Source organism: Podarcis melisellensis, assembly GCF_964234715.1.
Source record: "Podarcis melisellensis genome assembly, chromosome: 4".
NCBI classification, from domain to species: domain Eukaryota; kingdom Metazoa; phylum Chordata; class Lepidosauria; order Squamata; family Lacertidae; genus Podarcis; species Podarcis melisellensis.
In genome coordinates this window covers 41,236,500-41,251,290 of record NC_138531.1, presented here as the reverse complement: position 1 = coordinate 41,251,290, position 14,791 = coordinate 41,236,500, and the positions used below count along the sequence as shown (strand labels likewise).

The 14,791-nt window shown below is 41.3% G+C and overlaps 1 long non-coding RNA gene across 1 annotated transcript; it reads left to right on the top strand.

The window, feature by feature from the left end:
- Positions 1–1,461: 1,461 nt before the first annotated feature.
- LOC309368880 lies at positions 1,462–13,871 on the top strand. Its single transcript, XR_014167944.1, has 3 exons — positions 1,462–1,661; positions 11,301–11,417; positions 12,776–13,871. It is a non-coding gene; the product is annotated as an uncharacterized lncRNA (long non-coding RNA).
- Positions 13,872–14,791: the final 920 nt, after the last annotated feature.

Genomic DNA, 14,791 nt, shown 5'->3' with positions numbered 1-14,791 from the left:
AAGGATATTAACCTTTTTTAATTTTAAAAATACACAGCCAACAGCAATATTTAGCTGATATGTCTTAACCATTAGCAAAGGTAGAAAAATTAGAGATCGACAACTCTCTGTGAAATTATTTCATGTGAACAGTAGAAGCACTACAAAGCTCCTAATTCCATATTCAAACTGGAAAACTCATTTTCTTGAATGACAAATGATATCTTTCTTTAACTCACACACTGAAGTAGTAATTTACAAATGTGGGTAATAATCTTTTTTTTTTTAATGGGGAAAACTGAGATACACAGAAGTTAATTGCCTTGCCCAAGGTCATTCAACAAATCAATAAAAGAATAAGGCATGAAGCCAAAATGCTAAAGATCTTCTTTATAAATTATCATCTGAATACCATTATAGACAACCCTTCCTGACCCCTCCCTATCTGTGGGTTACATACCGAGCTAGAAAGAAGCCACCTAATTTCTTTCTGCTTACATTTCAGATCCAAGTTCGAACCATAAACCACCTCCAATACAAGTGTTTCTTATCTACTTTAGAAAGTTTTAAAGCGATTTCTTTGGATTTGTTTGATGGTGTGGGAGGAAGAAGGGGTAAAAGTTCAAGGCTGGCCTTTATTTCATCTAGATCTGTTTGCTTGCTGTTAAATTTGAGACCTCAGGTACAGAGATATTCAAAACTTTTAAAATGCAGCTAATGAGTTGCTGTGCCCTAGTAACCACGGCAACAGGCTGAGAAACCTCACTGCTGTTATCTGTGGGCAAACCCTGCAGGAGAGTATTTGCATTCATTCTGGTTATATCTCTACAATGCTGGTAACTGAAAGGAAACTTAATTAGGGTATACAATCAAGATTACTGAATACAGGTTACTTTCCTCCTTTATGCATATCAACTATCTTTTTATTTCCACAATGAGGCTGGCTGGAGATAGGGTTTCCCCCTCGCTTGCTAAAAGAAAAGGAATCACTCTTGAAAATAGGCTTTCTAGATTTATTATGTATTTCCTTACATTAACTTTTTAAATTTAATTTATCATGGGTCATTATTTAAGGCACAGTTGCTCGCCCCTGTTATGATAAGTTATTTTAACTTCTTGTTTTGTAATCACCTTTATTTTGGCAATAATACATTGACAAATGCTGTAAAGTAGTAATTTTCAAAGACTTCAAAAAGATAATATAACAGTTTAGTGTCTTTTACTCTCAGGTAAGTGTATATAGGATTGCTGCTTTAAATCATTTCTATCACAAACTTTTGCAAGTACAGTATATAGAAAAAAATAACAAAATCAGTGTCTAAAAACATTCAGTCAATATAAACAGCAAACATAAAATAAGCTTGAATTCAAGCAGCTGGCAAATCCACTCCACTTCCCAATGGGGAGGAGTTGCGGTGGACCACGTGGTCACCACCTCCCCACCGGGGGTGTGGTGTGGCCGGGGCTGTTTAAACTGAAGACTTCCTCTTTGGCTCGCTTCCTCAATTGTTGTCGGTTGTTGTCGGTGCTGCTCAGGCATTGGCTTTGTTCGTGTTTTTTGCTTTATTCAGAGTTTTGGCCTTATTCTGGTGTATTGGATTCGATTTGAGACAGATATTGACAATCTGGAACGTGCGCAGAGGAGGGTGACAAAGATGATCAAGGGTCTGGAACCAAACTGGGTATGTTTAGCCTAGTAAAGAGGAGACAGAGGAAATATTGAAAGGACTGTCACATGGAAGATGGAACCAGTTTGTTTCTTCCTGCTCCAGAGGCTAGGACCCAAACCAATAGATTCAAGTCACAAGAAAGGAGATTCCAACTAAACACTAGGACAGACTTTCTGACAGTAAGAACTGTTCAACAGGAACAGACTACTCCGTCAGATTGACGTAGCTTGCTTGGAGCTTTTTTCAGCAGAGTTTGGATGACCACCTGTAACGTATGATTTAGTGGAGATTCCTATATTGCAGGGTGTTAGAATAGATGACCCCCAGCGTCCCTTCCAACTGCATGATTCTAGGAGGCAGTACAGATGCACAATAGTGTTAGTCCTGGCTTTTGTGCAGCCAAGAAAGGACTGAGGGACAGGAATGCAAAATAACATCAGCAGATAACATACTCTCTTAACTGCTCAAACTTATGAGCTAGCTTGACTAGAGATTATGGAGATCAATGATCTGACCTATTCTCGCCTTTTAATACAGGGAGGATTTTTAATTCATGAAGCTTGTTGTCTTCTGCCCTCCAGTTTCCAAGTTGAGTGGTCATGTAAAGGTTAAATACTTGCATTGTAATTGGGTGCCAAGATCTAAAAGGCTGCTAAGTATCAAATGAGATGGAAGGAGATATTGGCATCCAATTCTCACTGCTTTTATGTGTCATTACTGTTGTATACAGTCATTCATTGGGTTGTTGACCACTTTGTGACTGGAAATATATCAAGTGTTGGAGGACCCTAGAATGGATGAATGGATGGCTGGATGGCATTTAGCTGCACACACAGTGGCCTTTTAAACAGCAACAAGCCATGCATTCCTTCATAGCAGCAGCCAAACTTCCCTTAGTGGTGATTGATACACTGCCTGGATTCTAGTAAAAGGTAAAGGTAAAGGGACCCCTGACCATTAGGTCCAGTCATGACCGACTCTGGGGTACGGCGCTCTTCTCGCTTTATTGGCCGAGGGAGCCTGCGTACAGCTTCCAGGTCATGTGGCCAGCATGACTAAGCCGCTTCTGGTGAACCAGAGCAGCACACCGAAACGCTGTTTACCTTTCCGGCGGACTTGCACTTTGACATGCTTTCGAACTGCTAGGTTGGCAGGAGCAGGGACCGAGCAACGGGAGCTCACCCCGTTGTGGGGATTCGAACCACCGACCTTCTGATCAGCAAGTTCTAGGCTCTGTGATTTAACCCACAGCATTACCCGCGTCCCTTCCTGGATTCTATTTCATACTAAAAAAAACTGCGCAGAAAATGACACACTAGTTCTAGGCCCATTTTACATTAAAAGCATTAGGAGCATTACAGAAGAAGAATCCCATGTCCCACATGAATAACTCCAAAATGAGGAGCATAGAAAGAAGAAATGGCACACCTGTATCATCACAACCGGATACCTTCTACCTGTTCCACCCACAACAATACATGTCTCTCATGTGTTGGTCTCTAGAGCCACAGCAGGTGCTATAACCCTCCAATGGTTTGACTTTACCGCGAAGGCGCCCTCTTCTGTTGTCTCCCAAGATACCAACCAACCAGTTTTTTTCCTTCTTAGCTAGATTTGTATTTAAGAGTGATCGTTGCTAGCAGCGCAGATCTGGCACCAGCTCTTTCCGGACTGACATGAATCATGCTGACAAAAATGTTGTGCCAGTACTTAATTGGCAATACTGATGAGCCCCTTAGCTGCAATCAAGTTAGTTCATCTTGCCAACCACTGCACTGTTGCCAATCTCTGTCCTTCTGTTCCATCTTCTTTAGGCTCTGAAGAAAGGAAAGACATCTTACTTACATAATGGCAATTATTTAACAGGTCTGGTATGAAGTTGCACACCTGCCCCTCCACCTTGCAGATAACGTAATGTAGAGCAGCATGCTTCTCATTCACCATGCAAAGCCTATGGCAGCACCTGCTCAAGACATTTGAGCACCTGAAGCAAACCGCAAAATGGTTCTTTTGTAGCCCCCCCCCCTGGAAAAAGGGAGGGAAGTAAATATCAACATTAGTAACAGATAATGGTAGAAGATCAGCTGGCTACTGTGGATAGCTGTCAACTTACAGATTTGAAAATAAGGGACCAGCAGCCTCGAAAATAAGGGATCAGCACCCAAAATAAGGGATTTTTCGGGCACAGGTATGTTCAGCTTCTGAGCCCCTCCGAGCCAAAGGCAGAAAGCCCAGCCAGTAGCCAAATGAAGCCTCATCAATAAGGGACAGCAGCGGGACATGGTGCTGGGATAAGGGACTGTCCTGCCAAATAAGGGACAATTGACAGCTATGCTACTGTGGAGGTAGCATCTGGGGTGGGGACTACTGAAGGCATGGCAGATCTGGCCTCCAAAGAGTGTGCTACAGTTACTATTGGGGCTACAGTGGCTGCAATGGGTGATGCGTTCCTTGAAGGCTAGATCTGCCATCCCTATGGATCCTGCTGCCTGAGGCAGTCACCTCCCCTTGCCTCATGCATAGGTTGGCCCTGCCTCTAGGTTGCCTATAAACTGGCCTTCAAACTTAAATTTATTCCATGGTCAGTTACCTAAGCATTGGCCTAGTCTCAAGGTCATAGGAAAAGCTAAGGCTTAGGGCACATACCTCAGCTTTAGAGATGGGAGCTATTCCTGTTCCCATGCAAGAAAGGAGGGAGGTCTCAGGCTATCCAATATGCTTGATACTCACACAAAAAACAATTGGTGTTGCTAAAACTCTAAAAATTGGATTATATTACAATTTGAGCTTATGGAACAGCAGCACCTGCAATACTGATAACAGGAGACATTACAGTTCAAGCTGTCTAGAGGGAAACAAAATACAGCAAACCTTTAACTGTGCTGTAGGGATGTTATATTTTCTGGCTCAGTACTTTAATATCTAATCAATAAACCATTTGCTAGTTATACATGTCAAATGTTTCTGGAACTCAAGCTATTATGACTTGTTTATCTGTTGTCTGGCTATACCTTTTCCTTTCATCAGCTATTTCAGGAAGTACTATTTTTAACAGTGCAGTCGCTATGAGTGAATCAACCTCTTTTATTATCTACCAGTAGGATTTGGGAGAGATTTTCTATATTCTTCACAAAAACTATTCTTGGAAGTGAGGAGTAGTTGGGAGAGATCCAACTGTGCGTCTTTACTTTTTTCTGATTGGTGTAATGTTGGTTTTACATTCTATTATGAATTTCTCCTTTAAAGTTGAGAAATACTGTTTTGCCCCCAAAGGCACAGCTACAGCGTTTGACTATCTGTTTTGGGAGTGAGTCTAACCTTTAAAGTTTTAACTTTAGGCTCAATTTTATTTTCCAGCACTTAAAGGAGCACCTAAAATTGTGGGGGGGGGGAGTTTCAAGGTGAATGACAAGAATAGTTTTTGTGAGGAATAGAGAACACTCCATTTTCAGTATTAATCTTCAGTTAATAAAACTGCAACCTTCATAGGAAGAATAAATATTCTTTCATTTTCGTCCCTGAAGTTAATTTTTAAACATTTAAGATTGCACTATTTTAAGACTAATTATAAAAATTATGACAACACTAAATTTACCAGTTGCTATGAGACACAGATATGTCTAATCCACCCCAAGGTCTTCTTATACTAGGCTCTAAATGTTTGCTCAGAAAAACATTTTTTTTAAAACAATGGTTATGCAAGCAATTCTTGGCCCCCAATGATGCTTAGAAAAGCTATAAAAACAAACACTTTTTAAATTATATGTGATTACTCTTTATGTTTGTAAATACTTGGATTGTGGGGGCACTGATAATTTCTAAAAGGGAAATTTAATTTTTGTAAGCTTTGCCAAAACAGCTGCTGTTTTTACTTGTTTGCCGACTTCATATTTCTGAAGCACACAGAAAACGAATTCTGTTCTTAATAATGAGCCAATTCCAATTGCTGTATTGCCTTGGGATAGCATTGCAATACCTGTGTGTATTTGGTGCACAATTTTGTTTTTATAACACCCTGGGGTAATATATATTTTATGATAACCACAGCATCATGCATTATTACCATGCAACTTAATGTTGTTACATCATTGCAGTTTATCTTCTAATCTGAATGCAGCTGGGATAATGTTATTAAAATACTTTTGCTAAACATTCTTGTCACTGACAGTAAGCTCATGTGATTTTTAAATAGATTTATAGTCTTCATGGTAACCTAACTCATTGCTCAAGACAATGAACCCAGAACCTACACCCATATGGTTCTAGTTTTAGGTTTGCAGGTGCCCTTGGGTAAGATACCCTCAGTGGGTCTACATCTCAGTGGGTCTACATCTACCTCAGAGTGTCCGGTTTGCTTGCCCTCTCCCTCTGAGTCCAGTTTACACCACTGTCAAGAAGGAAAGTGCTAAGCACTTTCTCTTTTCTTCCAGCTCGCTACCTGAGACCAAGGACAAAATAATACCCCTACTGGTCCACACACACAAACTGACTGTGGACTTGTCAGTTGGATCTCACTTCAGTGCTGGATAGAGGACAGTATCATTCACCACTCCTGCAGCCATCTTAGCAGGTGCAAAGCAGGTCATGTAGCATACACTGCTGTCTTCCAGTAGGGTGGATAGCTGGAGAGATTCAGGAGGAACAGCTAGTATGGTTGCTTTGGATGCCTGATGCAGCTGCCTCACTCCACCCAATAGGGCCTGCCCAGCATCTCTTCCCTCTTGCTGCTGTTCACATATTCAACAATGGCAGTGAATAGACAGTGACAGCAAGCAGTAACAAGGTTGGGGTTGCGGGGGCTGGCACTCAGAACCACCCTCTGCCTTGTACTTAGTGACCTGTTTGTGACTAGCTAGGCTTCATGGCAGACATTTTGTGATTAGCCATGCTCTCCCAATGGCAGCCATTTTGTGGTGATGCCCACCAGTTTCCTCAAATTTCTACATGTGCTCAGCAATATGGAGTGCTTAACAACAGAATATGGCAGAATAAGATTAATCAGAAAATGTCTTGGCATCTTGTCTGTTTTCTATTTCTACTTCTCATTAAAGTTTCAAAACTAGTTTTGCTGCCAAAAGTAACGTCCCACTTAAATATTCAGAAGCAGATAGGTGATATATCACAACACTAAAACAAATAATCCTTATAGGGAAATGTGGCGTGCATTCCCAGAAGCTTAAACAGAATAAGAAGTTCATGAAGATTAATCATCTTTCACTTTCTTGTGCTTCCTTTTAATTGCGTGAATCTACAGCAAAGGACCAATATGATCAATTTGTAGACATTTTTTCAGCAAACCAGAGACAGGCTTAGATTGTAGTCTGTGGCTATCAGCCTTAAGTACAACACCGCTCTTGGGAGTTGTTTTCTAGCTGAATTAACTTTGTACAATGCTGATGAAAGACAGATACTAAAAATTAAATCTTGATAAATGTGGTTCTTTAAAAAAAAACCCAAAAAATGTACTACATGTTTTGTTTATCAGCATACAATATAAAGGAAACCATGTTGCTGAATAGTTGTTTTTCCCTTTACCTCTAATAATCTGATACTGAAGGCATGGTAATGGACCCAGATGGACACATTCCAAAAATAGGAATGAGAAGGACCCCTTTGTTGTTGTATGCTGATGACGCAGCCATCATCTCGCGTTCCAGGCCGGGCTTGAATTATCTGTTGAGGAAATTTTCTGATTACTGTTCTGGAAATGGTTTATCCATTAATTATGAAAAATCTAAAATCTTAGTCTTCGAAAGAAGATTCTCCCAGTCTAAATGGGTGCTGGATGGCCATAACCTCGAACAGGTAAAATACTTCAGTTACCTAGGGCTCACATTCCATCATACAAGATCTTGGAAGCACCATTGGCAAACCTCCCTTCAAAAGGCGGAGATTACAAAGCTAGCCATACATAAATTCTTCTTCACAAAGGGCGGCAAATATGTTCCAGCAGCCTTAAGGGTTTTCAACGCAAAGCCCGTTTCCCAACTCCTGTATGCAGCAAATGTCTGGCATAATGGGGACCTGCCAAAGCTAGATGGCTTTCAGGCAAAATTTATACGATCTCTGCTGCAGGTACCTAACTGCGTCCCCAACTCCGTACTTCTGTTGGAAGCTGGTGAATGCCCAATTTCAGCTAGAGCATGGTGGGCTGCCCTAAGACATTGGCTCAGGATTTCAGTGTTTAATCTAGGGAAGGGTCTGTACCAACATTTGACCAATGAGGAATTTGTCAGCAAATGGCAGAAAACCATGGCTAAAAAAGCCACCTCTATTGGTCTGTCTCCCCCCCAACTGTATTACCTGGGCTATGAAGGCACCCAAAAGGCTTTAAAGCAAAGATTATGGGACAATGCACACAGTGACTTGCGATCTCGGTCACACGCAGTCTGTAGTCCACTGGCAGCAGGAGTTCAATATGGGTATGTCTTTGAGTTAACACCTTACATCAAAAACCTGACAGTACCTAACTATCGAAGCCTTTTCACCAAGGCCAGACTGAATGTCTTCCCCTCTGCAGTGCTGGATGGTAGGTTGAGAGGAGTTCCCTACCAGGACAGACTTTGCTCGTGTGCTCAAGACATCGAGTCCATAAATCATATTTTGTTACATTGTGCGAAGTATGAGCAGGCCAGGGCTGAACTGATACTACCCTTGCTGGTGCCTTTCCCGGGAAAGTCAGAGGCTCACTATGTCAGGTTCCTACTGGAAGACCGGACAAAAGCTAGAACTTTGGCAGTGGCAAAGTTTTTATCGGTGGTTGAAAGAACAAATGAGCCCTATATTCCAAACAAAGTGCTTGATTAACCTGAAGGCAGGCTGTATGAACTCTGTATTGATTTGTAATGTTTTGTTGGTCTCTGGACCGTAATAAAGATTGTTTGTTTGAAGGCATGGAACAAAGCAAAACACGGATGGGACCAAATGTTGAGTTGTAGGATTTTTCTTTTCTCATACTGGAAGTATCCACAGTTCAAGGACTGGAGGAAATTTGCAGTAACAGTCAGAAGCATACATATGGGTCAGCCATTAAGTGCTACTTAATGAGGGGTTCAGCAAGGATAATTGTTAAATTGTGGGCGAACATAGCAGACGACACAGCGATTTCTCCAAAGCAGCTCTTTATTTGTAAGCTGGAACAGAACTGAACAGCAAGCAGCTCAGCCGGCCTGCTTTTATAGGCAGCCGGCTGTCAACATTGTAGCAACAATAACCCAGGGTTTCCTGCCTAAAATAACTGACGTGGACCTGAGTGAAAACTATATACACAATACTCCTGGTGGCCAGGGTGAGAACTTCAATACATAACATCCCTCCCCACCAAGATAAGGCGTTCGTTACAATCGTAATGGTTTCCTTATATACAGCACTACACGTAATGGTTCAATTAGGCACAAAGCATATCGGTTACGTTTCATATACTTCCATTAGACCAACAGTGTTACATGTCTAACAACATAGTCCTTTAAATACGGTCTACTGGCCTTGTGGATTTCCTGGGCGGAGAGTTCAGCAGCTTCCGAAGCCACAGCCTCCTCAATGGTTTTCTGCAGCGTGAGGTCTGGCTTGGCGAGGAGATGCCGTTGCAGACAGATGTCCCGGACCCCGCAGACGATTTGATCCATCAGGGCATCATCTAAGTCTCAGAACTCGCAGTGCATTGCAGCCTGTCAGAAGGCAGTGGTATAGTTGTTGATTGACTCCCCCTCTGCCTGGTTCCGGTGATAGAACGCATGGCAGGCAGCAATCTTGGACGGCTTTGGGGCGTAGTGGTTGCGGAGCTTCTCTTGAATCATGTCCCAAGGTGCTGCCTGGACTGCTAGAGGCGCAACCAATGCTCGGGCCATCGCAAACACTTCGGGGCCGCAAAGGCTGAGGAGAGGCCCTGCTTCTGCTCTACAGACCCTCTTGTCAGCTCATTTGCTTGGAGGTAGCAGTCAAACCGAGCGAGGTAGGAGACCCATGATTCAGAGGCTGGGGCAAACGGCGGTAGAGGCACGAGTGAAGCCATTGTTCCGATACCGACGTGGAGGCAATGGATGGAACACCGTGTTCTAGCCAGAACGGTCAGCTCTGAATTGGTTCTGCTCCGTGATTTCGCTCAGTGTTTCAGCTCCATGATTCAGCTCATCCCAGAGGGTGGCCGCATCTGGCTGTGCTCTGTTGTCCATCGATCCCACCTTCGTTGCCAGTGTTAAATTGTGGACGAACATAGCAGACGACACAGCGATTTCTCCAAAGCAGCTCTTTATTTGTAAACTGGAACAGAACTGAACAGCAAACAGCTCAGCCGGCCTGCTTTTATAGGCAGCCGGCTGTCAACATTGTAGCAACAACAACCCAGGGTTTCCCGCCTAAAATAACTGACGTGGACCTGAATGAAAAATACATACACAATACTCCTGGTGGCCAGGGTGAGAACTTCAATAAATAACAATAATGTCCACTCCTGCTTCAATCTCCCCGAGTTGGAAAGCAAACAATCAGGGAGCTTCCTATACTCACAGAGGGCCCTCACACTCACAGGTTTGCCCTCCAACTGGGCCTGGCCCACCAATAAGGCAAGTGGAGGTGACCACCTCATCTTGCTGCTAGTTATGGAACCTCTTGGGACAGTCTTATTTGCTTTGTTATGAAATTCCCTTCATATTAAGACACTTATCATTTCTCATTCTCTATAATGGATTAGGATGTAATTTGCAAATGGATCTCTTGTTTTAAAGTCACGCTTGCAATAAAATAACCAGAGCCAATTTCAGAAATATCTTTTGTGTAATTGTGAAATAATGAAAAGACACCCTTGGGAATCTGCTTCAACATCGAAATGACTTAAAACATTTTGGAAGATTGCGATGGAATATATTGTTGAATTGAAACAATATAAATGTGAAAGAGACAAAAACTCTTCAGTTCAAATTGATGAGTTCATTAGAAATTAATGGTAGCAAAACAAGGGGGAAATGACAGCTTGTTTCTGGGTCTGGCTTGTGAAACACACAGGTATGTAATTGCTTTTGAAAACAATTAAGACAAAAACGTGAAGCTGGTATATAAGCCTATTATATAAAGTATACAGAATATATATCAAATGACACTCCATCTCTATGATCCTCTTGAGTGTTAAGATCAGGAGAGGAAAGTCTCTCAGTAGTTCTACCATCCTCAGAAGTGTGGGGAATGGTGACCCAAAGAGGGCTTTCTCTGTGGCAGTCCCTGTGTTGTAAAATTCAGTCCCCACAGAGGTGCATCTAGCACTGTCATTATTCAACTTCCGCTGCTTGCTAGAAACACACTTCTTTATCCTAGTCTTAGGTATTTTGGTTGGATCCACCTCTTCTGTTTTGTTTATCTTATACTGTGCTGGTTTTCTTAGAACTGTTTTACTTTTTACAATTGTATAAACTGTTTTATCTGTTTTTCTTGCTTTTAATTGTATTGGTGTGACCTGGGCTTGGCTCTTGTGGTGAAGGACAAGTAAGAAAACTTACAAATAAAACAATAACTGCAGGATTATGCACTTTGTAGTAGACTGGTCTCCCCACCGCCCCGAACGCTTCTGAATCGCTGGAAGTTAAATCTTAGAAGATAATTTAGCATTTTCAGAAACATGTTTACCAGCAGCGGTAACCTCCACTCATTTTTCTGTTCCAGTTCTACACGGATCTTTGGTTTCACCACATAATCTCTGTTGAGACATTTCATACCCTGAAACACCCTGTTCCGACCAGCACTCTGCTCCACAAGGGGAACAGAAAATCTGGAAGCTGAGTAAATTTCAGAAACATTTTAAGACTTGCAGACCTGAAGCCACGTTATGGTTGTGGGGTTCTTGCCTTCTTAGATATTCTTGAGCCCTTTACTGTTGTTGTTGTTTTTAAGCATGTCTATGGCTCTTTTTTCTTTCATACCTTGAAAGAAAAGCTCACAGGCAGTATTGTGTCTGCTTGCCCAGTAAGAAGCAACCATGCTCCTGTCTTCCTGCTAGATGGTCAAATCCATCAATTTTTGTTTCTCTCAGTTTCCCATTTCAAGTCTTTAATTCAATTCTCCACATCTCCATGAGGGTCTGGGATTTATTTTTTTAAGGCCTCACAGAAATTCACCAGCAATTTAGTGTGAATTTCTCCTAATATGCACGTCTATGATTCAATGAGTTCATGATTTATATATGCAATTTTTGCCTAATACACACATTTTTCTGGGCAATTTTTCACTTACAATGCATTTTTATGCACACTTTGTGCATTTTTGTATACAACTAGAGAGCTGCATTGCAAAATTTGGAAAAGTGCAAAGTTGAAGGATGACTGTTTTGGGTCACATTGTTTCAGAAAGTATGAATCTGGTAAATTTTCCTTTAAATGTGAATGGAATCAAAATTCTCTCCCATCCCCACTTCCTGTATTCTGGGAAGTAAATAAAAAAGCCATAATAAAAATCCATGTTTTATGGCTATGTAATACAACTGTATGATTTCAAATCTATTTGGCTCCCTGTTGCCGTATTTCTCCTACTGATGCATCCTTAGGCTTCCTAAGCACAAAATTCCTTGCTACAGTGGTGCGTATATGGATTGGCTTTTACAGATTGGAGATATGAACCTACTTGGAGTAAGGGCCAAACTACATGTTGTTTGCTTGCTTGCTTGCTTGCTTGCTTGCTTGCTTGCTTGCTTGCTTGGTAAAGATAACTACATGTTTTGTTAACTACATAATCTAGTGTTTTGTGATTTGAATATGTGGGGTGGGTGTGTCCCCCACCCTTCCCTGATAAGCAGGAGATCTGGGATTTGTACAATAGTAAGAGAGAAATGAAATACAATATAATGTGCATTTGCTGGAAATGCATTGATGGATGAGAATCATCAGAGGCACTGGGAAAGTATATGTACCAAGGAAAGTACTTTGTCTTAATTTACATGGAACTATGGTGAAGAATAGCGGAACTAAATTAAGAAAGAAAACATTTACCCATAATAGTTCAATTAAGTATCAGGAGCGCATGACTTTACTATATCCTGTTCAACTGGACATTCTCCAGGAAGAAATGCTGCCTAAAACAATTTGAATCAATGACATAATGAGCAGGTTGATATAATATGCTGTTCTCATCTCTGTTTTTTTCAGATTCTATTAAACATCCCCTGAGTGCTATACTTATTATAGCACGCGATGGTAATAGAGAGTTTTTCAGGAGCCTTTCATTGTCATACAAAGATTATTGCAAAGAGAGATTGCCAGAAAAATGGGACCACTGTTTAACTCCATAGCCCATAATTATCTGCAATCATTTTGCATGCAGCCTTTTATACTAACATGGAGAGTTGTAAAACTGACAAGCTGATTTTTATAGCAGGAATTGATGTGTGTGTCTGATGGCACTCAATGATAGAAATGCCTGCTGACATCTGAGATAGGGGCTTTGCATTCAAAAGCAACTGTAATTTAAGCCCTTTCTTATGAGCACTGGACAAACATCAAATATAACTGACGCCAGTCATCTGATCAATGACATCTCTGAATGAAGGTTTTTCCTTACAATTCATTTCTGTACTATAAATGCATATTTCATTACTCATTTGTTTCATGGAGCCTATATATAGCAGCTGTGCTTCCATTGCATTTCAGATGAATCCATTTTCCATTGTATGGCTATTGTTGCATCCCACCCCAGTCTTCGAGCAGTGTAAGATTCCGGGGGTTCCAAGTACTCATGTTTCCTTTTGGAAATGAGGCAAAGTGGGGACCGTGGTGTATTTAGGCTATATGGTTTATTTGCACATACATACAACCTGAGCCTATGATGGAGGGGTTCACAGGATTAGCACCCCAAGAGGGTCTTGTTTCTCCCATAATCACATCCTTGGATTCAAAGAGAAATCAACCATCATGCAGCTCTCTCTCCCTCTTTCTCTCGCTGCAACCCTCTCTCCAGCTTGCTGCCTTTACCAGCTTATGACCATTTTTCCTCTCGGTCACATCACAGCCAACCCTCAACTCTAGCATTGTTTTCTAAGTAACTCTGAGTGGAGGGAGGTGGCTGTCTGGCCCATTTGCTATCTGGCCCAGAACCTTGCTTTCTCAATGGCCATCTCCCAAGTGATCTCCTGAACATGGGGAACTGGGTCCAGGGATTAGGAGTCTGGTGTTCACTTTAATCCCCCAAGCCTTGATTAAACTATAACACCTACTGGACCCAGGAAGATTCTGGCACCCACAAACTCATAACACTATCAATGGGTCACATTTTGTAGTTGTGGTTAAATGATATTTCATAAAAACAAAACCCATTACTGTAGCTCTTGCTAGATGTAGTGTCATTGCACAATTGTTATAAGCTACTATGCTCCTTGGGGCATAAGTTGTGATAAGCAATCCCATACCTTTACCATTTTGTGAGAAAGAGGAACAGAAGTTGAACCTACTTATAACTGAAGTGAAATCTCAAAATAGGCAACTGTTCCTGCAAGCTGTTTTGGCCAATTGGCTGGTATAGTTCTGGCAACTCAGGTTGATGTATCTATTTATTTGCATTTTAAACTAGCCTTTCCAATATTTAACTACAATGGTTCACTTTATCTTTCTCTAAGGTGAGAGGCCACAAAATTCCAACAATGCCCCAGAGATAAAAGCAACATATATTTTACATGTCCCAGAAAGAATCCTTGTAATAGCTTGGGGAAAGAATTAGGACCCAAATTAACATCTAGTCCCCGTCTAGGATATGAGTCCTAGAGAACACAACAACCATTCTCTCCTGTATCAAAATATTAATAATCTGGCTGTGGAGAGCATTACTGTCAGGTCATTGTCATGGTCATGGTCATATCATTCTCTTGTCTGGATTTGGTATGCTGGAGAATTTCAAAAGGCAGGTTTGGGCTTTTTTTAATAAAAAAAATTCTTTTAATTTACAGACTTACGGTACCTAGAGTATCCGGGGTATGCAGAATCTGCTACCTTATTTTATGGGTGGGCCCATTTTGCTTCAAAACTGAAACATACTCAAGTACCTAACTTTACTCTTGGACAGAAATTATTAAAGTGTGCAAAAGATCCTAAAATTGGGCTTGAACCAGCTATAAGCAAAACAAAGTGTGTGTTGTCCACCAACTTCCTTTTTTTAAAAGTAATCAAAACAGT